An 18,217-nucleotide genomic window follows, 5' to 3' on the forward strand; every position below is an offset into this window, starting at 1 on the left:
GATAAGTAGCCTATGGTTGTCAACTTATTTCGTACGGCCATACCAGCCTGGCAACGCCCGATCTCGTCTGATCTCGGAAGCTAAGCAGGGTCGGGCCTGGTTAGTACTTGGATGGGAGACCGCCTGGGAATACCAGGTGCTGTATGCTCTTTTGCTCATTCACTTAGAAACTGAAATCTTGCAATATGCACAAGTAGTCCTTCATGAAAGGGGCTGGAAGCTGTTTTCATTTTGACACGAGAGAGAGAGAGAGAGAGACCACTTTGCATTGTCAATTGCTAAATCTGTATATGGATAAGTAGCCTATGGTTGTCAACTTATTTTGTACGGCTATACCAGCCTGGCAACGCCCGATCTCGTCTGATCTCGGAAGCTAAGCATGGTCGGGCCTGGTTAGTACTTGGATGGGAGACCGCCTGGGAATACCAGGTGCTGTATGCTCTTTTGCTCATTCACTTAGAAACTGAAATCTTGCAATATGCACAAGTAGTCCTTCATGAAAGGGGCTGGAAGCTGTTTTCATTTTGACACGAGAGAGAGAGAGAGAGAGAGAGAGAGAGAGAGAGAGACTACCTTGCATTGTCAATTGCTAAATCTGTATATGGATAAGTAGCCTATGGTTGTCAACTTATTTCGTACGGCCATACCAGCCTGGCAACGCCCGATCTCGTCTGATCTCGGAAGCTAAGCAGGGTCGGGCCTGGTTAGTACTTGGATGGGAGACCGCCTGGGAATACCAGGTGCTGTATGCTCTTTTGCTCATTCACTTAGAAACTGAAATCTTGCAATATGCACAAGTAGTCCTTCATGAAAGGGGCTGGAAGCTGTTTTCATTTTGACACGAGAGAGAGAGAGAGAGAGACCACTTTGCATTGTCAATTGCTAAATCTGTATATGGATAAGTAGCCTATGGTTGTCAACTTATTTTGTACGGCTATACCAGCCTGGCAACGCCCGATCTCGTCTGATCTCGGAAGCTAAGCATGGTCGGACCTGGTTAGTACTTGGATGGGAGACCGCCTGGGAATACCAGGTGCTGTATGCTCTTTTGCTCATTCACTTAGAAACTGAAATCTTGCAATATGCACAAGTAGTCCTTCATGAAAGGGGCTGGAAGCTGTTTTCATTTTGACACGAGAGAGAGAGAGAGAGAGAGAGAGAGAGAGAGAGAGAGACTACCTTGCATTGTCAATTGCTAAATCTGTATATGGATAAGTAGCCTATGGTTGTCAACTTATTTCGTACGGCCATACCAGCCTGGCAACGCCCGATCTCGTCTGATCTCGGAAGCTAAGCAGGGTCGGGCCTGGTTAGTACTTGGATGGGAGACCGCCTGGGAATACCAGGTGCTGTATGCTCTTTTGCTCATTCACTTAGAAACTGAAATCTTGCAATATGCACAAGTAGTCCTTCATGAAAGGGGCTGGAAGCTGTTTTCATTTTGACACGAGAGAGAGAGAGAGAGAGAGAGAGAGAGAGACCACCTTGCATTGTCAATTGCTAAATCTGTATATGGATAAGTAGCCTATGGTTGTCAACTTATTTCGTACGGCCATACCAGCCTGGCAACGCCCAATCTCGTCTGATCTCGGAAGCTAAGCAGGGTCGGGCCTGGTTAGTACTTGGATGGGAGACCGCCTGGGAATACCAGGTGCTGTATGCTCTTTTGCTCATTCACTTAGAAACTGAAATCTTGCAATATGCACAAGTAGTCCTTCATGAAAGGGGCTGGAAGCTGTATTCATTTTGACACGAGAGAGAGAGAGAGAGAGAGAGACCACCTTGCATTGTCAATTGCTAAATCTGTATATGGATAAGTAGCCTATGGTTGTCAACTTATTTTGTACGGCTATACCAGCCTGGCAACGCCCGATCTCGTCTGATCTCGGAAGCTAAGCATGGTCGGGCCTGGTTAGTACTTGGATGGGAGACCGCCTGGGAATACCAGGTGCTGTATGCTCTTTTGCTCATTCACTTAGAAACTGAAATCTTGCAATATGCACAAGTAGTCCTTCATGAAAGGGGCTGGAAGCTGTTTTCATTTTGACACGAGAGAGAGAGAGAGAGACCACCTTGCATTGTCAATTGCTAAATCTGTATATGGATAAGTAGCCTATGGTTGTCAACTTATTTCGTACGGCCATACCAGCCTGGCAACGCCCGATCTCGTCTGATCTCGGAAGCTAAGCAGGGTCGGGCCTGGTTAGTACTTGGATGGGAGACCGCCTGGGAATACCAGGTGCTGTATGCTCATTCACTTAGAAACTGAAATCTTGCAATATGCACAAGTAGTCCTTCATGAAAGGGGCTGGAAGCTGTTTTCATTTTGACACGAGAGGGAGAGAGAGAGAGAGAGAGAGAGACTACCTTGCATTGTCAATTGCTAAATCTGTATATGGATAAGTAGCCTATGGTTGTCAACTTATTTCGTACGGCCATACCAGCCTGGCAACGCCCGATCTCGTCTGATCTCGGAAGCTAAGCAGGGTCGGGCCTGGTTAGTACTTGGATGGGAGACCGCCTGGGAATACCAGGTGCCGTATGCTCTTTTGCTCATTCACTTAGAAACTGAAATCTTGCAATATGTACAAGTAGTCCTTCATGAAAGGGGCTGGAAGCTGTTTTCATTTTGACACGAGAGAGAGAGAGAGAGAGACCACCTTGCATTGTCAATTGCTAAATCTGTATATGGATAAGTAGTCTATGGTTGTCAACTTATTTCGTACGGCCATACCAGCCTGGCAACGCCCGATCTCGTCTGATCTCGGAAGCTAAGCAGGGTCGGGCCTGGTTAGTACTTGGATGGGAGACCGCCTGGGAATACCAGGTGCTGTATGCTCTTTTGCTCATTCACTTAGAAACTGAAATCTTGCAATATGCACAAGTAGTCCTTCATGAAAGGGGCTGGAAGCTGTATTCATTTTGACACGAGAGAGAGAGAGAGAGAGAGAGACCACCTTGCATTGTCAATTGCTAAATCTGTATATGGATAAGTAGCCTATGGTTGTCAACTTATTTTGTACGGCTATACCAGCCTGGCAACGCCCGATCTCGTCTGATCTCGGAAGCTAAGCATGGTCGGGCCTGGTTAGTACTTGGATGGGAGACCGCCTGGGAATACCAGGTGCTGTATGCTCTTTTGCTCATTCACTTAGAAACTGAAATCTTGCAATATGCACAAGTAGTCCTTCATGAAAGGGGCTGGAAGCTGTTTTCATTTTGACACGAGAGAGAGAGAGAGAGACCACCTTGCATTGTCAATTGCTAAATCTGTATATGGATAAGTAGCCTATGGTTGTCAACTTATTTCGTACGGCCATACCAGCCTGGCAACGCCCGATCTCGTCTGATCTCGGAAGCTAAGCAGGGTCGGGCCTGGTTAGTACTTGGATGGGAGACCGCCTGGGAATACCAGGTGCTGTATGCTCATTCACTTAGAAACTGAAATCTTGCAATATGCACAAGTAGTCCTTCATGAAAGGGGCTGGAAGCTGTTTTCATTTTGACACGAGAGGGAGAGAGAGAGAGAGAGAGAGAGAGACTACCTTGCATTGTCAATTGCTAAATCTGTATATGGATAAGTAGCCTATGGTTGTCAACTTATTTCGTACGGCCATACCAGCCTGGCAACGCCCGATCTCGTCTGATCTCGGAAGCTAAGCAGGGTCGGGCCTGGTTAGTACTTGGATGGGAGACCGCCTGGGAATACCAGGTGCCGTATGCTCTTTTGCTCATTCACTTAGAAACTGAAATCTTGCAATATGTACAAGTAGTCCTTCATGAAAGGGGCTGGAAGCTGTTTTCATTTTGACACGAGAGAGAGAGAGAGAGAGACCACCTTGCATTGTCAATTGCTAAATCTGTATATGGATAAGTAGTCTATGGTTGTCAACTTATTTCGTACGGCCATACCAGCCTGGCAACGCCCGATCTCGTCTGATCTCGGAAGCTAAGCAGGGTCGGGCCTGGTTAGTACTTGGATGGGAGACCGCCTGGGTATACCAGGTGCTGTATGCTCTTTTGCTCATTCACTAAGAAACTGAAATCTTGCAATATGCACAAGTAGTCCTTCATGAAAGGGGCTGGAAGCTGTTTTCATTTTGACACGAGAGAGAGAGAGAGAGAGAGAGAGAGACCACCTTGCATTGTCAATTGCTAAATCTGTATATGGATAAGTAGCCTATGGTTGTCAACTTATTTCGTACGGCCATACCAGCCTGGCAACGCCTGATCTCGTCTGATCTCGGAAGCTAAGCAGGGTCGGGCCTGGTTAGTACTTGGATGGGAGACAGCCTGGGAATACCAGGTGCTGTATGCTCTTTTGCTCATTCACTTAGAAACTGAAATCTTGCAATATGCACAAGTAGTCCTTCATGAAAGGGGCTGGAAGCTGTTTTCATTTTGACACGAGAGAGAGAGAGACCACCTTGCATTGTCAATTGCTAAATCTGTATATGGATAAGTAGCCTATGGTTGTCAACTTATTTCGTACGGCCATACCAGCCTGGCAACGCCCGATCTCGTCTGATCTCGGAAGCTAAGCAGGGTCGGGCCTGGTTAGTACTTGGATGGGAGACCGCCTGGGAATACCAGGTGCTGTATGCTCTTTTGCTCATTCACTTAGAAACTGACATCTTGCAATATGCACAAGTAGTCCTTCATGAAAGGGGCTGGAAGCTGTATTCATTTTGACACGAGAGGGAGAGAGAGAGAGAGAGAGACCACCTTGCATTGTCAATTGCTAAATCTGTATATGGATAAGTAGCCTATGGTTGTCAACTTATTTTGTACGGCTATACCAGCCTGGCAACGCCCGATCTCGTCTGATCTCGGAAGCTAAGCATGGTCGGGCCTGGTTAGTACTTGGATGGGAGACCGCCTGGGAATACCAGGTGCTGTATGCTCTTTTGCTCATTCACTTAGAAACTGAAATCTTGCAATATGCACAAGTAGTCCTTCATGAAAGGGGCTGGAAGCTGTTTTCATTTTGACACGAGAGAGAGAGAGAGAGAGAGAGAGAGAGAGACTACCTTGCATTGTCAATTGCTAAATCTGTATATGGATAAGTAGCCTATGGTTGTCAACTCATTTCGTACGGCCATACCAGCCTGGCAATGCCCGATCTCGTCTGATCTCGGAAGCTAAGCAGGGTCGGGCCTGGTTAGTACTTGGATGGGAGACCGCCTGGGAATACCAGGTGCTGTATGCTCTTTTGCTCATTCACTTAGAAACTGAAATCTTGCAATATGCACAAGTAGTCCTTCATGAAAGGGGCTGGAAGCTGTTTTCATTTTGACACGAGAGAGAGAGAGAGAGAGAGAGACCACCTTGCATTGTCAATTGCTAAATCTGTATATGGATAAGTAGCCTATGGTTGTCAACTTATTTCGTACGGCCATACCAGCCTGGCAACGCCCGATCTCGTCTGATCTCGGAAGCTAAGCAGGGTCGGGCCTGGTTAGTACTTGGATGGGAGACCGCCTGGGAATACCAGGTGCTGTATGCTCTTTTGCTCATTCACTTAGAAACTGAAATCTTGCAATATGCACAAGTAGTCCTTCATGAAAGGGGCTGGAAGCTGTTTTCATTTTGACACGAGAGAGAGAGAGAGAGAGAGAGAGAGAGAGAGAGAGAGAGAGACCACCTTGCATTGTCAATTGCTAAATCTGTATATGGATAAGTAGCCTATGGTTGTCAACTTATTTCGTACGGCCATACCAGCCTGGCAACGCCCGATCTCGTCTGATCTCGGAAGCTAAGCAGGGTTGGGCCTGGTTAGTACTTGGATGGGAGACCGCCTGGGAATACCAGGTGCTGTATGCTCTTTTGCTCATTCACTTAGAAACTGAAATCTTGCAATATGCACAAGTAGTCCTTCATGAAAGGGGCTGGAAGCTGTTTTCATTTTGACACGAGAGAGAGAGAGAGAGAGAGAGACCACCTTGCATTGTCAATTGCTAAATCTGTATATGGATAAGTAGCCTATGGTTGTCAACTTATTTTGTACGGCTATACCAGCCTGGCAACGCCCGATCTCGTCTGATCTCGGAAGCTAAGCATGGTCGGGCCTGGTTAGTACTTGGATGGGAGACCGCCTGGGAATACCAGGTGCTGTATGCTCTTTTGCTCATTCACTTAGAAACTGAAATCTTGCAATATGCACAAGTAGTCCTTCATGAAAGGGGCTGGAAGCTGTTTTCATTTTGACACGAGAGAGAGAGAGAGAGAGACTACCTTGCATTGTCAATTGCTAAATCTGTATATGGATAAGTAGCCTATGGTTGTCAACTTATTTCGTACGGCCATACCAGCCTGGCAACGCCCGATCTCGTCTGATCTCGGAAGCTAAGCAGGGTCGGGCCTGGTTAGTACTTGGATGGGAGACCGCCTGGGAATACCAGGTGCTGTATGCTCTTTTGCTCATTCACTTAGAAACTGAAATCTTGCAATATGCACAAGTAGTCCTTCATGAAAGGGGCTGGAAGCTGTTTTCATTTTGACACGAGAGAGAGAGAGACTACCTTGCATTGTCAATTGCTAAATCTGTATATGGATAAGTAGCCTATGGTTGTCAACTTATTTCGTACGGCCATACCAGCCTGGCAACGCCCGATCTCGTCTGATCTCGGAAGCTAAGCAGGGTCGGGCCTGGTTAGTACTTGGATGGGAGACCGCCTGGGAATACCAGGTGCTGTATGCTCTTTTGCTCATTCACTTAGAAACTGAAATCTTGCAATATGCACAAGTAGTCCTTCATGAAAGGGGCTGGAAGCTGTTTTCATTTTGACACGAGAGAGAGAGAGAGAGAGAGAGAGAGACCACCTTGCATTGTCAATTGCTAAATCTGTATATGGATAAGTAGCCTATGGTTGTCAACTTATTTCGTACGGCCATACCAGCCTGGCAACGCCCGATCTCGTCTGATCTCGGAAGCTAAGCATGGTCGGGCCTGGTTAGTACTTGGATGGGAGACCGCCTGGGAATACCAGGTGCTGTATGCTCTTTTGCTCATTCACTTAGAAACTGAAATCTTGCAATATGCACAAGTAGTCCTTCATGAAAGGGGCTGGAAGCTGTATTCATTTTGACACGAGAGAGAGAGAGAGAGAGAGACCACCTTGCATTGTCAATTGCTAAATCTGTATATGGATAAGTAGCCTATGGTTGTCAACTTATTTTGTACGGCTATACCAGCCTGGCAACGCCCGATCTCGTCTGATCTCGGAAGCTAAGCATGGTCGGGCCTGGTTAGTACTTGGATGGGAGACCGCCTGGGAATACCAGGTGCTGTATGCTCTTTTGCTCATTCACTTAGAAACTGAAATCTTGCAATATGCACAAGTAGTCCTTCATGAAAGGGGCTGGAAGCTGTTTTCATTTTGACACGAGAGAGAGAGAGAGAGAGAGAGAGAGAGAGAGACTACCTTGCATTGTCAATTGCTAAATCTGTATATGGATAAGTAGCCTATGGTTGTCAACTCATTTCGTACGGCCATACCAGCCTGGCAACGCCCGATCTCGTCTGATCTCGGAAGCTAAGCAGGGTCGGGCCTGGTTAGTACTTGGATGGGAGACCGCCTGGGAATACCAGGTGCTGTATGCTCTTTTGCTCATTCACTTAGAAACTGAAATCTTGCAATATGCACAAGTAGTCCTTCATGAAAGGGGCTGGAAGCTGTTTTCATTTTGACACGAGAGAGAGAGAGAGAGAGAGAGACCACCTTGCATTGTCAATTGCTAAATCTGTATATGGATAAGTAGCCTATGGTTGTCAACTTATTTCGTACGGCCATACCAGCCTGGCAACGCCCGATCTCGTCTGATCTCGGAAGCTAAGCAGGGTCGGGCCTGGTTAGTACTTGGATGGGAGACCGCCTGGGAATACCAGGTGCTGTATGCTCTTTTGCTCATTCACTTAGAAACTGAAATCTTGCAATATGCACAAGTAGTCCTTCATGAAAGGGGCTGGAAGCTGTTTTCATTTTGACACGAGAGAGAGAGAGAGAGAGAGAGAGAGAGAGACCACCTTGCATTGTCAATTGCTAAATCTGTATATGGATAAGTAGCCTATGGTTGTCAACTTATTTCGTACGGCCATACCAGCCTGGCAACGCCCGATCTCGTCTGATCTCGGAAGCTAAGCAGGGTTGGGCCTGGTTAGTACTTGGATGGGAGACCGCCTGGGAATACCAGGTGCTGTATGCTCTTTTGCTCATTCACTTAGAAACTGAAATCTTGCAATATGCACAAGTAGTCCTTCATGAAAGGGGCTGGAAGCTGTTTTCATTTTGACACGAGAGAGAGAGAGAGAGAGAGAGAGAGAGAGACCACCTTGCATTGTCAATTGCTAAATCTGTATATGGATAAGTAGCCTATGGTTGTCAACTTATTTCGTACGGCCATACCAGCCTGGCAACGCCCGATCTCGTCTGATCTCGGAAGCTAAGCAGGGTTGGGCCTGGTTAGTACTTGGATGGGAGACCGCCTGGGAATACCAGGTGCTGTATGCTCTTTTGCTCATTCACTTAGAAACTGAAATCTTGCAATATGCACAAGTAGTCCTTCATGAAAGGGGCTGGAAGCTGTTTTCATTTTGACACGAGAGAGAGAGAGAGAGAGAGAGACCACCTTGCATTGTCAATTGCTAAATCTGTATATGGATAAGTAGCCTATGGTTGTCAACTTATTTCGTACGGCCATACCAGCCTGGCAACGCCCGATCTCGTCTGATCTCGGAAGCTAAGCAGGGTCGGGCCTGGTTAGTACTTGGATGGGAGACCGCCTGGGAATACCAGGTGCTGTATGCTCCTTTGCTCATTCACTTAGAAACTGAAATCTTGCAATATGCACAAGTAGTCCTTCATGAAATGGGCTGGAAGCTGTTTTCATTTTGACACAAGAGAGAGAGAGAGAGACCACCTTGCATTGTCAATTGCTAAATCTGTATATGGATAAGTAGCCTATGGTTGTCAACTTATTTCGTACGGCCATACCAGCCTGGCAACGCCCGATCTCGTCTGATCTCGGAAGCTAAGCAGGGTCGGGCCTGGTTAGTACTTGGATGGGAGACCGCCTGGGAATACCAGGTGCTGTATGCTCTTTTGCTCATTCACTTAGAAACTGAAATCTTGCAATATGCACAAGTAGTCCTTCATGAAAGGGGCTGGAAGCTGTTTTCATTTTGACACGAGAGAGAGAGAGAGAGAGAGAGACTACCTTGCATTGTCAATTGCTAAATCTGTATATGGATAAGTAGCCTATGGTTGTCAACTTATTTCGTACGGCCATACCAGCCTGGCAACGCCCGATCTCGTCTGATCTCGGAAGCTAAGCAGGGTCGGGCCTGGTTAGTACTTGGATGGGAGACCGCCTGGGAATACCAGGTGCTGTATGCTCTTTTGCTCATTCACTTAGAAACTGAAATCTTGCAATATGCACAAGTAGTCCTTCATGAAAGGGGCTGGAAGCTGTTTTCATTTTGACACGAGAGAGAGAGAGACCACCTTGCATTGTCAATTGCTAAATCTGTATATGGATAAGTAGCCTATGGTTGTCAACTTATTTCGTACGGCCATACCAGCCTGGCAACGCCCGATCTCGTCTGATCTCGGAAGCTAAGCAGGGTCGGGCCTGGTTAGTACTTGGATGGGAGACCGCCTGGGAATACCAGGTGCTGTATGCTCTTTTGCTCATTCACTTAGAAACTGAAATCTTGCAATATGCACAAGTAGTCCTTCATGAAAGGGGCTGGAAGCTGTTTTCATTTTGACACGAGAGAGAGAGAGAGAGAGAGAGAGAGAGACCACCTTGCATTGTCAATTGCTAAATCTGTATATGGATAAGTAGCCTATGGTTGTCAACTTATTTCGTACGGCCATACCAGCCTGGCAACGCCCGATCTCGTCTGATCTCGGAAGCTAAGCAGGGTCGGGCCTGGTTAGTACTTGGATGGGAGACCGCCTGGGAATACCAGGTGCTGTATGCTCTTTTGCTCATTCACTTAGAAACTGAAATCTTGCAATATGCACAAGTAGTCCTTCATGAAAGGGGCTGGAAGCTGTTTTCATTTTGACACGAGAGAGAGAGAGAGAGAGAGAGAGAGAGAGACCACCTTGCATTGTCAATTGCTAAATCTGTATATGGATAAGTAGCCTATGGTTGTCAACTTATTTCGTACGGCCATACCAGCCTGGCAACGCCCGATCTCGTCTGATCTCGGAAGCTAAGCAGGGTTGGGCCTGGTTAGTACTTGGATGGGAGACCGCCTGGGAATACCAGGTGCTGTATGCTCTTTTGCTCATTCACTTAGAAACTGAAATCTTGCAATATGCACAAGTAGTCCTTCATGAAAGGGGCTGGAAGCTGTTTTCATTTTGACACGAGAGAGAGAGAGAGAGAGAGAGACCACCTTGCATTGTCAATTGCTAAATCTGTATATGGATAAGTAGCCTATGGTTGTCAACTTATTTCGTACGGCCATACCAGCCTGGCAACGCCCGATCTCGTCTGATCTCGGAAGCTAAGCAGGGTCGGGCCTGGTTAGTACTTGGATGGGAGACCGCCTGGGAATACCAGGTGCTGTATGCTCCTTTGCTCATTCACTTAGAAACTGAAATCTTGCAATATGCACAAGTAGTCCTTCATGAAATGGGCTGGAAGCTGTTTTCATTTTGACACAAGAGAGAGAGAGAGAGACCACCTTGCATTGTCAATTGCTAAATCTGTATATGGATAAGTAGCCTATGGTTGTCAACTTATTTCGTACGGCCATACCAGCCTGGCAACGCCCGATCTCGTCTGATCTCGGAAGCTAAGCAGGGTCGGGCCTGGTTAGTACTTGGATGGGAGACCGCCTGGGAATACCAGGTGCTGTATGCTCTTTTGCTCATTCACTTAGAAACTGAAATCTTGCAATATGCACAAGTAGTCCTTCATGAAAGGGGCTGGAAGCTGTTTTCATTTTGACACGAGAGAGAGAGAGAGAGAGAGAGACTACCTTGCATTGTCAATTGCTAAATCTGTATATGGATAAGTAGCCTATGGTTGTCAACTTATTTCGTACGGCCATACCAGCCTGGCAACGCCCGATCTCGTCTGATCTCGGAAGCTAAGCAGGGTCGGGCCTGGTTAGTACTTGGATGGGAGACCGCCTGGGAATACCAGGTGCTGTATGCTCTTTTGCTCATTCACTTAGAAACTGAAATCTTGCAATATGCACAAGTAGTCCTTCATGAAAGGGGCTGGAAGCTGTTTTCATTTTGACACGAGAGAGAGAGAGAGAGAGAGAGAGAGAGAGAGACCACCTTGCATTGTCAATTGCTAAATCTGTATATGGATAAGTAGCCTATGGTTGTCAACTTATTTCGTACGGCCATACCAGCCTGGCAACGCCCGATCTCGTCTGATCTCGGAAGCTAAGCAGGGTCGGGCCTGGTTAGTACTTGGATGGGAGACCGCCTGGGAATACCAGGTGCTGTATGCTCTTTTGCTCATTCACTTAGAAACTGAAATCTTGCAATATGCACAAGTAGTCCTTCATGAAAGGGGCTGGAAGCTGTTTTCATTTTGACACGAGAGAGAGAGAGAGAGAGAGAGAGAGAGACCACCTTGCATTGTCAATTGCTAAATCTGTATATGGATAAGTAGCCTATGGTTGTCAACTTATTTCGTACGGCCATACCAGCCTGGCAACGCCCGATCTCGTCTGATCTCGGAAGCTAAGCAGGGTCGGGCCTGGTTAGTACTTGGATGGGAGACCGCCTGGGAATACCAGGTGCTGTATGCTCTTTTGCTCATTCACTTAGAAACTGAAATCTTGCAATATGCACAAGTAGTCCTTCATGAAAGGGGCTGGAAGCTGTATTCATTTTGACACGAGAGAGAGAGAGAGAGAGAGAGACCACCTTGCATTGTCAATTGCTAAATCTGTATATGGATAAGTAGCCTATGGTTGTCAACTTATTTTGTACGGCTATACCAGCCTGGCAACGCCCGATCTCGTCTGATCTCGGAAGCTAAGCATGGTCGGGCCTGGTTAGTACTTGGATGGGAGACCGCCTGGGAATACCAGGTGCTGTATGCTCTTTTGCTCATTCACTTAGAAACTGAAATCTTGCAATATGCACAAGTAGTCCTTCATGAAAGGGGCTGGAAGCTGTTTTCATTTTGACACGAGAGAGAGAGAGACTACCTTGCATTGTCAATTGCTAAATCTGTATATGGATAAGTAGCCTATGGTTGTCAACTTATTTCGTACGGCCATACCAGCCTGGCAACGCCCGATCTCGTCTGATCTCGGAAGCTAAGCAGGGTCGGGCCTGGTTAGTACTTGGATGGGAGACCGCCTGGGAATACCAGGTGCTGTATGCTCTTTTGCTCATTCACTTAGAAACTGAAATCTTGCAATATGCACAAGTAGTCCTTCATGAAAGGGGCTGGAAGCTGTTTTCATTTTGACACGAGAGAGAGAGAGAGAAAGAGAGAGAGACCACCTTGCATTGTCAATTGCTAAATCTGTATATGGATAAGTAGCCTATGGTTGTCAACTTATTTCGTACGGCCATACCAGCCTGGCAACGCCCGATCTCGTCTGATCTCGGAAGCTAAGCAGGGTCGGGCCTGGTTAGTACTTGGATGGGAGACCGCCTGGGAATACCAGGTGCTGTATGCTCTTTTGCTCATTCACTTAGAAACTGAAATCTTGCAATATGCACAAGTAGTCCTTCATGAAAGGGGCTGGAAGCTGTATTCATTTTGACACGAGAGAGAGAGAGAGAGAGAGAGACCACCTTGCATTGTCAATTGCTAAATCTGTATATGGATAAGTAGCCTATGGTTGTCAACTTATTTTGTACGGCTATACCAGCCTGGCAACGCCCGATCTCGTCTGATCTCGGAAGCTAAGCATGGTCGGGCCTGGTTAGTACTTGGATGGGAGACCGCCTGGGAATACCAGGTGCTGTATGCTCTTTTGCTCATTCACTTAGAAACTGACATCTTGCAATATGCACAAGTAGTCCTTCATGAAAGGGGCTGGAAGCTGTTTTCATTTTGACACGAGAGAGAGAGAGAGAGAGAGAGAGAGACCACCTTGCATTGTCAATTGCTAAATCTGTATATGGATAAGTAGCCTATGGTTGTCAACTTATTTCGTACGGCCATACCAGCCTGGCAACGCCCGATCTCGTCTGATCTCGGAAGCTAAGCAGGGTTGGGCCTGGTTAGTACTTGGATGGGAGACCGCCTGGGAATACCAGGTGCTGTATGCTCTTTTGCTCATTCACTTAGAAACTGAAATCTTGCAATATGCACAAGTAGTCCTTCATGAAAGGGGCTGGAAGCTGTTTTCATTTTGACACGAGAGAGAGAGAGAGACCACCTTGCATTGTCAATTGCTAAATCTGTATATGGATAAGTAGCCTATGGTTGTCAACTTATTTCGTACGGCCATACCAGCCTGGCAACGCCCGATCTCGTCTGATCTCGGAAGCTAAGCAGGGTCGGGCCTGGTTAGTACTTGGATGGGAGACCGCCTGGGAATACCAGGTGCTGTATGCTCCTTTGCTCATTCACTTAGAAACTGAAATCTTGCAATATGCACAAGTAGTCCTTCATGAAATGGGCTGGAAGCTGTTTTCATTTTGACACAAGAGAGAGAGAGAGAGACCACCTTGCATTGTCAATTGCTAAATCTGTATATGGATAAGTAGCCTATGGTTGTCAACTTATTTCGTACGGCCATACCAGCCTGGCAACGCCCGATCTCGTCTGATCTCGGAAGCTAAGCAGGGTCGGGCCTGGTTAGTACTTGGATGGGAGACCGCCTGGGAATACCAGGTGCTGTATGCTCTTTTGCTCATTCACTTAGAAACTGAAATCTTGCAATATGCACAAGTAGTCCTTCATGAAAGGGGCTGGAAGCTGTTTTCATTTTGACACGAGAGAGAGAGAGAGAGAGAGAGACTACCTTGCATTGTCAATTGCTAAATCTGTATATGGATAAGTAGCCTATGGTTGTCAACTTATTTCGTACGGCCATACCAGCCTGGCAACGCCCGATCTCGTCTGATCTCGGAAGCTAAGCAGGGTCGGGCCTGGTTAGTACTTGGATGGGAGACCGCCTGGGAATACCAGGTGCTGTATGCTCTTTTGCTCATTCACTTAGAAACTGAAATCTTGCAATATGCACAAGTAGTCCTTCATGAAAGGGGCTGGAAGCTGTTTTCATTTTGACACGAGAGAGAGAGAGACTACCTTGCATTGTCAATTGCTAAATCTGTATATGGATAAGTAGCCTATGGTTGTCAACTTATTTCGTACGGCCATACCAGCCTGGCAACGCCCGATCTCGTCTGATCTCGGAAGCTAAGCAGGGTCGGGCCTGGTTAGTACTTGGATGGGAGACCGCCTGGGAATACCAGGTGCTGTATGCTCTTTTGCTCATTCACTTAGAAACTGAAATCTTGCAATATGCACAAGTAGTCCTTCATGAAAGGGGCTGGAAGCTGTTTTCATTTTGACACGAGAGAGAGAGAGAGAGAGAGAGAGAGAGAGACCACCTTGCATTGTCAATTGCTAAATCTGTATATGGATAAGTAGCCTATGGTTGTCAACTTATTTCGTACGGCCATACCAGCCTGGCAACGCCCGATCTCGTCTGATCTCGGAAGCTAAGCAGGGTCGGGCCTGGTTAGTACTTGGATGGGAGACCGCCTGGGAATACCAGGTGCTGTATGCTCTTTTGCTCATTCACTTAGAAACTGAAATCTTGCAATATGCACAAGTAGTCCTTCATGAAAGGGGCTGGAAGCTGTATTCATTTTGACACGAGAGAGAGAGAGAGAGAGAGAGACCACCTTGCATTGTCAATTGCTAAATCTGTATATGGATAAGTAGCCTATGGTTGTCAACTTATTTTGTACGGCTATACCAGCCTGGCAACGCCCGATCTCATCTGATCTCGGAAGCTAAGCATGGTCGGGCCTGGTTAGTACTTGGATGGGAGACCGCCTGGGAATACCAGGTGCTGTATGCTCTTTTGCTCATTCACTTAGAAACTGAAATCTTGCAATATGCACAAGTAGTCCTTCATGAAAGGGGCTGGAAGCTGTTTTCATTTTGACACGAGAGAGAGAGAGACTACCTTGCATTGTCAATTGCTAAATCTGTATATGGATAAGTAGCCTATGGTTGTCAACTTATTTCGTACGGCCATACCAGCCTGGCAACGCCCGATCTCGTCTGATCTCGGAAGCTAAGCAGGGTCGGGCCTGGTTAGTACTTGGATGGGAGACCGCCTGGGAATACCAGGTGCTGTATGCTCTTTTGCTCATTCACTTAGAAACTGAAATCTTGCAATATGCACAAGTAGTCCTTCATGAAAGGGGCTGGAAGCTGTTTTCATTTTGACACGAGAGAGAGAGAGAGAAAGAGAGAGAGACCACCTTGCATTGTCAATTGCTAAATCTGTATATGGATAAGTAGCCTATGGTTGTCAACTTATTTCGTACGGCCATACCAGCCTGGCAACGCCCGATCTCGTCTGATCTCGGAAGCTAAGCAGGGTCGGGCCTGGTTAGTACTTGGATGGGAGACCGCCTGGGAATACCAGGTGCTGTATGCTCTTTTGCTCATTCACTTAGAAACTGAAATCTTGCAATATGCACAAGTAGTCCTTCATGAAAGGGGCTGGAAGCTGTATTCATTTTGACACGAGAGAGAGAGAGAGAGAGACCACCTTGCATTGTCAATTACTAAATCTGTATATGGATAAGTAGCCTATGGTTGTCAACTTATTTTGTACGGCTATACCAGCCTGGCAACGCCCGATCTCGTCTGATCTCGGAAGCTAAGCATGGTCGGGCCTGGTTAGTACTTGGATGGGAGACCGCCTGGGAATACCAGGTGCTGTATGCTCTTTTGCTCATTCACTTAGAAACTGACATCTTGCAATATGCACAAGTAGTCCTTCATGAAAGGGGCTGGAAGCTGTTTTCATTTTGACACGAGAGAGAGAGAGAGAGAGAGAGAGAGAGAGACCACCTTGCATTGTCAATTGCTAAATCTGTATATGGATAAGTAGCCTATGGTTGTCAACTTATTTCGTACGGCCATACCAGCCTGGCAACGCCCGATCTCGTCTGATCTCGGAAGCTAAGCAGGGTTGGGCCTGGTTAGTACTTGGATGGGAGACCGCCTGGGAATACCAGGTGCTGTATGCTCTTTTGCTCATTCACTTAGAAACTGAAATCTTGCAATATGCACAAGTAGTCCTTCATGAAAGGGGCTGGAAGCTGTTTTCATTTTGACACGAGAGAGAGAGAGAGAGAGAGAGACCACCTTGCATTGTCAATTGCTAAATCTGTATATGGATAAGTAGCCTATGGTTGTCAACTTATTTCGTACGGCCATACCAGCCTGGCAACGCCCGATCTCGTCTGATCTCGGAAGCTAAGCAGGGTCGGGCCTGGTTAGTACTTGGATGGGAGACCGCCTGGGAATACCAGGTGCTGTATGCTCCTTTGCTCATTCACTTAGAAACTGAAATCTTGCAATATGCACAAGTAGTCCTTCATGAAATGGGCTGGAAGCTGTTTTCATTTTGACACAAGAGAGAGAGAGAGAGACCACCTTGCATTGTCAATTGCTAAATCTGTATATGGATAAGTAGCCTATGGTTGTCAACTTATTTCGTACGGCCATACCAGCCTGGCAACGCCCGATCTCGTCTGATCTCGGAAGCTAAGCAGGGTCGGGCCTGGTTAGTACTTGGATGGGAGACCGCCTGGGAATACCAGGTGCTGTATGCTCTTTTGCTCATTCACTTAGAAACTGAAATCTTGCAATATGCACAAGTAGTCCTTCATGAAAGGGGCTGGAAGCTGTTTTCATTTTGACACGAGAGAGAGAGAGAGAGAGAGAGACCACCTTGCATTGTCAATTGCTAAATCTGTATATGGATAAGTAGCCTATGGTTGTCAACTTATTTTGTACGGCTATACCAGCCTGGCAACGCCCGATCTCGTCTGATCTCGGAAGCTAAGCATGGTCGGGCCTGGTTAGTACTTGGATGGGAGACCGCCTGGGAATACCAGGTGCTGTATGCTCTTTTGCTCATTCACTTAGAAACTGAAATCTTGCAATATGCACAAGTAGTCCTTCATGAAAGGGGCTGGAAGCTGTTTTCATTTTGACACGAGAGAGAGAGAGACTACCTTGCATTGTCAATTGCTAAATCTGTATATGGATAAGTAGCCTATGGTTGTCAACTTATTTCGTACGGCCATACCAGCCTGGCAACGCCCGATCTCGTCTGATCTCGGAAGCTAAGCAGGGTCGGGCCTGGTTAGTACTTGGATGGGAGACCGCCTGGGAATACCAGGTGCTGTATGCTCTTTTGCTCATTCACTTAGAAACTGAAATCTTGCAATATGCACAAGTAGTCCTTCATGAAAGGGGCTGGAAGCTGTTTTCATTTTGACACGAGAGAGACAGAGAGAGAGACCACCTTGCATTGTCAATTGCTAAATCTGTATATGGATAAGTAGCCTATGGTTGTCAACTTATTTCGTACGGCCATACCAGCCTGGCAACGCCCGATCTCGTCTGATCTCGGAAGCTAAGCAGGGTCGGGCCTGGTTAGTACTTGGATGGGAGACCGCCTGGGAATACCAGGTGCTGTATGCTCTTTTGCTCATTCACTTAGAAACTGAAATCTTGCAATATGCACAAGTAGTCCTTCATGAAAGGGGCTGGAAGCTGTATTCATTTTGACACGAGAGAGAGAGAGAGAGAGAGAGACCACCTTGCATTGTCAATTGCTAAATCTGTATATGGATAAGTAGCCTATGGTTGTCAACTTATTTCGTACGGCCATACCAGCCTGGCAACGCCCGATCTCGTCTGATCTCGGAAGCTAAGCAGGGTTGGGCCTGGTTAGTACTTGGATGGGAGACCGCCTGGGAATACCAGGTGCTGTATGCTCTTTTGCTCATTCACTTAGAAACTGAAATCTTGCAATATGCACAAGTAGTCCTTCATGAAAGGGGCTGGAAGCTGTTTTCATTTTGACACGAGAGAGAGAGAGAGAGAGAGAGACCACCTTGCATTGTCAATTGCTAAATCTGTATATGGATAAGTAGCCTATGGTTGTCAACTTATTTCGTACGGCCATACCAGCCTGGCAACGCCCGATCTCGTCTGATCTCGGAAGCTAAGC

At 46.8% G+C, this 18,217-nt stretch overlaps 48 non-coding genes and 14 pseudogenes across 48 annotated transcripts in view; all 62 read left to right on the forward strand.

The window, feature by feature from the left end:
• The first annotated feature begins 29 nt into the window (after positions 1–29).
• Positions 30–148, forward strand: LOC146241469 (5S ribosomal RNA). The gene has a single exon (XR_014736711.1). It is a non-coding gene; the product is annotated as a 5S ribosomal RNA (ribosomal RNA).
• A 174-nt stretch (positions 149–322) lies between these two features.
• On the forward strand, positions 323–441 carry LOC146241470 (5S ribosomal RNA; annotated as a pseudogene).
• Positions 442–633: 192 nt separating this feature from the next.
• LOC146241471 (5S ribosomal RNA) lies at positions 634–752 on the forward strand. The gene has a single exon (XR_014736712.1). It is a non-coding gene; the product is annotated as a 5S ribosomal RNA (ribosomal RNA).
• Positions 753–926: 174 nt separating this feature from the next.
• LOC146241472 (5S ribosomal RNA) lies at positions 927–1,045 on the forward strand (annotated as a pseudogene).
• Positions 1,046–1,239: 194 nt separating this feature from the next.
• On the forward strand, positions 1,240–1,358 carry LOC146241473 (5S ribosomal RNA). The gene has a single exon (XR_014736713.1). It is a non-coding gene; the product is annotated as a 5S ribosomal RNA (ribosomal RNA).
• A 186-nt stretch (positions 1,359–1,544) lies between these two features.
• LOC146241474 (5S ribosomal RNA) lies at positions 1,545–1,663 on the forward strand (annotated as a pseudogene).
• A 178-nt stretch (positions 1,664–1,841) lies between these two features.
• LOC146241475 (5S ribosomal RNA) lies at positions 1,842–1,960 on the forward strand (annotated as a pseudogene).
• Positions 1,961–2,132: 172 nt separating this feature from the next.
• LOC146241476 (5S ribosomal RNA) lies at positions 2,133–2,251 on the forward strand. Its single transcript, XR_014736714.1, has one exon. It is a non-coding gene; the product is annotated as a 5S ribosomal RNA (ribosomal RNA).
• A 176-nt stretch (positions 2,252–2,427) lies between these two features.
• Positions 2,428–2,546, forward strand: LOC146241477 (5S ribosomal RNA). The gene has a single exon (XR_014736255.1). It is a non-coding gene; the product is annotated as a 5S ribosomal RNA (ribosomal RNA).
• Positions 2,547–2,720: 174 nt separating this feature from the next.
• Positions 2,721–2,839, forward strand: LOC146241478 (5S ribosomal RNA). Its single transcript, XR_014736715.1, has one exon. It is a non-coding gene; the product is annotated as a 5S ribosomal RNA (ribosomal RNA).
• A 178-nt stretch (positions 2,840–3,017) lies between these two features.
• On the forward strand, positions 3,018–3,136 carry LOC146241479 (5S ribosomal RNA; annotated as a pseudogene).
• A 172-nt stretch (positions 3,137–3,308) lies between these two features.
• On the forward strand, positions 3,309–3,427 carry LOC146241480 (5S ribosomal RNA). Its single transcript, XR_014736716.1, has one exon. It is a non-coding gene; the product is annotated as a 5S ribosomal RNA (ribosomal RNA).
• A 178-nt stretch (positions 3,428–3,605) lies between these two features.
• On the forward strand, positions 3,606–3,724 carry LOC146241481 (5S ribosomal RNA). The gene has a single exon (XR_014736268.1). It is a non-coding gene; the product is annotated as a 5S ribosomal RNA (ribosomal RNA).
• Positions 3,725–3,898: 174 nt separating this feature from the next.
• On the forward strand, positions 3,899–4,017 carry LOC146241482 (5S ribosomal RNA). The gene has a single exon (XR_014734937.1). It is a non-coding gene; the product is annotated as a 5S ribosomal RNA (ribosomal RNA).
• Positions 4,018–4,199: 182 nt separating this feature from the next.
• LOC146241483 (5S ribosomal RNA) lies at positions 4,200–4,318 on the forward strand (annotated as a pseudogene).
• Positions 4,319–4,486: 168 nt separating this feature from the next.
• Positions 4,487–4,605, forward strand: LOC146241484 (5S ribosomal RNA). Its single transcript, XR_014736717.1, has one exon. It is a non-coding gene; the product is annotated as a 5S ribosomal RNA (ribosomal RNA).
• A 180-nt stretch (positions 4,606–4,785) lies between these two features.
• LOC146241485 (5S ribosomal RNA) lies at positions 4,786–4,904 on the forward strand (annotated as a pseudogene).
• Positions 4,905–5,090: 186 nt separating this feature from the next.
• LOC146241486 (5S ribosomal RNA) lies at positions 5,091–5,209 on the forward strand. Its single transcript, XR_014739881.1, has one exon. It is a non-coding gene; the product is annotated as a 5S ribosomal RNA (ribosomal RNA).
• Positions 5,210–5,387: 178 nt separating this feature from the next.
• Positions 5,388–5,506, forward strand: LOC146241487 (5S ribosomal RNA). The gene has a single exon (XR_014736718.1). It is a non-coding gene; the product is annotated as a 5S ribosomal RNA (ribosomal RNA).
• Positions 5,507–5,704: 198 nt separating this feature from the next.
• Positions 5,705–5,823, forward strand: LOC146241488 (5S ribosomal RNA). The gene has a single exon (XR_014737026.1). It is a non-coding gene; the product is annotated as a 5S ribosomal RNA (ribosomal RNA).
• A 178-nt stretch (positions 5,824–6,001) lies between these two features.
• LOC146241489 (5S ribosomal RNA) lies at positions 6,002–6,120 on the forward strand (annotated as a pseudogene).
• A 174-nt stretch (positions 6,121–6,294) lies between these two features.
• LOC146241490 (5S ribosomal RNA) lies at positions 6,295–6,413 on the forward strand. Its single transcript, XR_014736719.1, has one exon. It is a non-coding gene; the product is annotated as a 5S ribosomal RNA (ribosomal RNA).
• A 168-nt stretch (positions 6,414–6,581) lies between these two features.
• LOC146241491 (5S ribosomal RNA) lies at positions 6,582–6,700 on the forward strand. Its single transcript, XR_014736722.1, has one exon. It is a non-coding gene; the product is annotated as a 5S ribosomal RNA (ribosomal RNA).
• A 182-nt stretch (positions 6,701–6,882) lies between these two features.
• Positions 6,883–7,001, forward strand: LOC146241492 (5S ribosomal RNA). The gene has a single exon (XR_014734705.1). It is a non-coding gene; the product is annotated as a 5S ribosomal RNA (ribosomal RNA).
• A 176-nt stretch (positions 7,002–7,177) lies between these two features.
• LOC146241493 (5S ribosomal RNA) lies at positions 7,178–7,296 on the forward strand (annotated as a pseudogene).
• Positions 7,297–7,484: 188 nt separating this feature from the next.
• Positions 7,485–7,603, forward strand: LOC146241494 (5S ribosomal RNA). The gene has a single exon (XR_014736723.1). It is a non-coding gene; the product is annotated as a 5S ribosomal RNA (ribosomal RNA).
• A 178-nt stretch (positions 7,604–7,781) lies between these two features.
• On the forward strand, positions 7,782–7,900 carry LOC146241495 (5S ribosomal RNA). The gene has a single exon (XR_014736724.1). It is a non-coding gene; the product is annotated as a 5S ribosomal RNA (ribosomal RNA).
• A 186-nt stretch (positions 7,901–8,086) lies between these two features.
• LOC146241496 (5S ribosomal RNA) lies at positions 8,087–8,205 on the forward strand. The gene has a single exon (XR_014737038.1). It is a non-coding gene; the product is annotated as a 5S ribosomal RNA (ribosomal RNA).
• Positions 8,206–8,391: 186 nt separating this feature from the next.
• Positions 8,392–8,510, forward strand: LOC146241497 (5S ribosomal RNA). Its single transcript, XR_014737050.1, has one exon. It is a non-coding gene; the product is annotated as a 5S ribosomal RNA (ribosomal RNA).
• Positions 8,511–8,688: 178 nt separating this feature from the next.
• On the forward strand, positions 8,689–8,807 carry LOC146241498 (5S ribosomal RNA). The gene has a single exon (XR_014736725.1). It is a non-coding gene; the product is annotated as a 5S ribosomal RNA (ribosomal RNA).
• A 172-nt stretch (positions 8,808–8,979) lies between these two features.
• Positions 8,980–9,098, forward strand: LOC146241499 (5S ribosomal RNA). Its single transcript, XR_014736726.1, has one exon. It is a non-coding gene; the product is annotated as a 5S ribosomal RNA (ribosomal RNA).
• Positions 9,099–9,276: 178 nt separating this feature from the next.
• Positions 9,277–9,395, forward strand: LOC146241500 (5S ribosomal RNA). The gene has a single exon (XR_014736727.1). It is a non-coding gene; the product is annotated as a 5S ribosomal RNA (ribosomal RNA).
• Positions 9,396–9,563: 168 nt separating this feature from the next.
• LOC146241501 (5S ribosomal RNA) lies at positions 9,564–9,682 on the forward strand. Its single transcript, XR_014736728.1, has one exon. It is a non-coding gene; the product is annotated as a 5S ribosomal RNA (ribosomal RNA).
• A 184-nt stretch (positions 9,683–9,866) lies between these two features.
• On the forward strand, positions 9,867–9,985 carry LOC146241502 (5S ribosomal RNA). Its single transcript, XR_014736729.1, has one exon. It is a non-coding gene; the product is annotated as a 5S ribosomal RNA (ribosomal RNA).
• Positions 9,986–10,171: 186 nt separating this feature from the next.
• LOC146241503 (5S ribosomal RNA) lies at positions 10,172–10,290 on the forward strand. Its single transcript, XR_014737064.1, has one exon. It is a non-coding gene; the product is annotated as a 5S ribosomal RNA (ribosomal RNA).
• Positions 10,291–10,468: 178 nt separating this feature from the next.
• LOC146241504 (5S ribosomal RNA) lies at positions 10,469–10,587 on the forward strand. The gene has a single exon (XR_014736730.1). It is a non-coding gene; the product is annotated as a 5S ribosomal RNA (ribosomal RNA).
• A 172-nt stretch (positions 10,588–10,759) lies between these two features.
• LOC146241505 (5S ribosomal RNA) lies at positions 10,760–10,878 on the forward strand. The gene has a single exon (XR_014736731.1). It is a non-coding gene; the product is annotated as a 5S ribosomal RNA (ribosomal RNA).
• A 178-nt stretch (positions 10,879–11,056) lies between these two features.
• LOC146241506 (5S ribosomal RNA) lies at positions 11,057–11,175 on the forward strand. The gene has a single exon (XR_014736735.1). It is a non-coding gene; the product is annotated as a 5S ribosomal RNA (ribosomal RNA).
• Positions 11,176–11,363: 188 nt separating this feature from the next.
• Positions 11,364–11,482, forward strand: LOC146241507 (5S ribosomal RNA). Its single transcript, XR_014736736.1, has one exon. It is a non-coding gene; the product is annotated as a 5S ribosomal RNA (ribosomal RNA).
• A 184-nt stretch (positions 11,483–11,666) lies between these two features.
• On the forward strand, positions 11,667–11,785 carry LOC146241508 (5S ribosomal RNA). The gene has a single exon (XR_014736737.1). It is a non-coding gene; the product is annotated as a 5S ribosomal RNA (ribosomal RNA).
• A 178-nt stretch (positions 11,786–11,963) lies between these two features.
• On the forward strand, positions 11,964–12,082 carry LOC146241509 (5S ribosomal RNA; annotated as a pseudogene).
• Positions 12,083–12,250: 168 nt separating this feature from the next.
• LOC146241510 (5S ribosomal RNA) lies at positions 12,251–12,369 on the forward strand. Its single transcript, XR_014736738.1, has one exon. It is a non-coding gene; the product is annotated as a 5S ribosomal RNA (ribosomal RNA).
• A 182-nt stretch (positions 12,370–12,551) lies between these two features.
• LOC146241511 (5S ribosomal RNA) lies at positions 12,552–12,670 on the forward strand. Its single transcript, XR_014736739.1, has one exon. It is a non-coding gene; the product is annotated as a 5S ribosomal RNA (ribosomal RNA).
• Positions 12,671–12,848: 178 nt separating this feature from the next.
• LOC146241512 (5S ribosomal RNA) lies at positions 12,849–12,967 on the forward strand (annotated as a pseudogene).
• A 182-nt stretch (positions 12,968–13,149) lies between these two features.
• LOC146241513 (5S ribosomal RNA) lies at positions 13,150–13,268 on the forward strand. The gene has a single exon (XR_014737076.1). It is a non-coding gene; the product is annotated as a 5S ribosomal RNA (ribosomal RNA).
• A 170-nt stretch (positions 13,269–13,438) lies between these two features.
• LOC146241514 (5S ribosomal RNA) lies at positions 13,439–13,557 on the forward strand. Its single transcript, XR_014736740.1, has one exon. It is a non-coding gene; the product is annotated as a 5S ribosomal RNA (ribosomal RNA).
• Positions 13,558–13,729: 172 nt separating this feature from the next.
• LOC146241515 (5S ribosomal RNA) lies at positions 13,730–13,848 on the forward strand. Its single transcript, XR_014736741.1, has one exon. It is a non-coding gene; the product is annotated as a 5S ribosomal RNA (ribosomal RNA).
• Positions 13,849–14,026: 178 nt separating this feature from the next.
• On the forward strand, positions 14,027–14,145 carry LOC146241516 (5S ribosomal RNA). Its single transcript, XR_014736742.1, has one exon. It is a non-coding gene; the product is annotated as a 5S ribosomal RNA (ribosomal RNA).
• A 168-nt stretch (positions 14,146–14,313) lies between these two features.
• On the forward strand, positions 14,314–14,432 carry LOC146241517 (5S ribosomal RNA). The gene has a single exon (XR_014736743.1). It is a non-coding gene; the product is annotated as a 5S ribosomal RNA (ribosomal RNA).
• A 186-nt stretch (positions 14,433–14,618) lies between these two features.
• LOC146241518 (5S ribosomal RNA) lies at positions 14,619–14,737 on the forward strand. Its single transcript, XR_014736745.1, has one exon. It is a non-coding gene; the product is annotated as a 5S ribosomal RNA (ribosomal RNA).
• A 178-nt stretch (positions 14,738–14,915) lies between these two features.
• Positions 14,916–15,034, forward strand: LOC146241519 (5S ribosomal RNA; annotated as a pseudogene).
• A 168-nt stretch (positions 15,035–15,202) lies between these two features.
• On the forward strand, positions 15,203–15,321 carry LOC146241520 (5S ribosomal RNA). The gene has a single exon (XR_014736747.1). It is a non-coding gene; the product is annotated as a 5S ribosomal RNA (ribosomal RNA).
• A 182-nt stretch (positions 15,322–15,503) lies between these two features.
• LOC146241521 (5S ribosomal RNA) lies at positions 15,504–15,622 on the forward strand. Its single transcript, XR_014736748.1, has one exon. It is a non-coding gene; the product is annotated as a 5S ribosomal RNA (ribosomal RNA).
• Positions 15,623–15,796: 174 nt separating this feature from the next.
• Positions 15,797–15,915, forward strand: LOC146241522 (5S ribosomal RNA; annotated as a pseudogene).
• Positions 15,916–16,101: 186 nt separating this feature from the next.
• LOC146241523 (5S ribosomal RNA) lies at positions 16,102–16,220 on the forward strand. Its single transcript, XR_014737088.1, has one exon. It is a non-coding gene; the product is annotated as a 5S ribosomal RNA (ribosomal RNA).
• Positions 16,221–16,398: 178 nt separating this feature from the next.
• On the forward strand, positions 16,399–16,517 carry LOC146241524 (5S ribosomal RNA). The gene has a single exon (XR_014736749.1). It is a non-coding gene; the product is annotated as a 5S ribosomal RNA (ribosomal RNA).
• A 172-nt stretch (positions 16,518–16,689) lies between these two features.
• LOC146241525 (5S ribosomal RNA) lies at positions 16,690–16,808 on the forward strand. The gene has a single exon (XR_014736750.1). It is a non-coding gene; the product is annotated as a 5S ribosomal RNA (ribosomal RNA).
• A 178-nt stretch (positions 16,809–16,986) lies between these two features.
• LOC146241526 (5S ribosomal RNA) lies at positions 16,987–17,105 on the forward strand (annotated as a pseudogene).
• Positions 17,106–17,273: 168 nt separating this feature from the next.
• Positions 17,274–17,392, forward strand: LOC146241527 (5S ribosomal RNA). Its single transcript, XR_014736751.1, has one exon. It is a non-coding gene; the product is annotated as a 5S ribosomal RNA (ribosomal RNA).
• A 174-nt stretch (positions 17,393–17,566) lies between these two features.
• Positions 17,567–17,685, forward strand: LOC146241528 (5S ribosomal RNA). The gene has a single exon (XR_014736752.1). It is a non-coding gene; the product is annotated as a 5S ribosomal RNA (ribosomal RNA).
• A 178-nt stretch (positions 17,686–17,863) lies between these two features.
• Positions 17,864–17,982, forward strand: LOC146241529 (5S ribosomal RNA). The gene has a single exon (XR_014737100.1). It is a non-coding gene; the product is annotated as a 5S ribosomal RNA (ribosomal RNA).
• A 178-nt stretch (positions 17,983–18,160) lies between these two features.
• LOC146241530 (5S ribosomal RNA) overlaps positions 18,161–18,217 on the forward strand; it is a 119-nt gene continuing 62 nt past the window's right edge. The window contains exon 1 of the ribosomal RNA XR_014736753.1: positions 18,161–18,217. This exon is cut by the window's right edge and continues 62 nt beyond it. This is a non-coding gene — a ribosomal RNA (5S ribosomal RNA).

Source organism: Hypomesus nipponensis, chromosome 20 (genome assembly GCF_054491055.1).
Source record: "Hypomesus nipponensis isolate SF chromosome 20, ASM5449105v1, whole genome shotgun sequence".
NCBI classification, from domain to species: Eukaryota; Metazoa; Chordata; class Actinopteri; order Osmeriformes; family Osmeridae; genus Hypomesus; species Hypomesus nipponensis.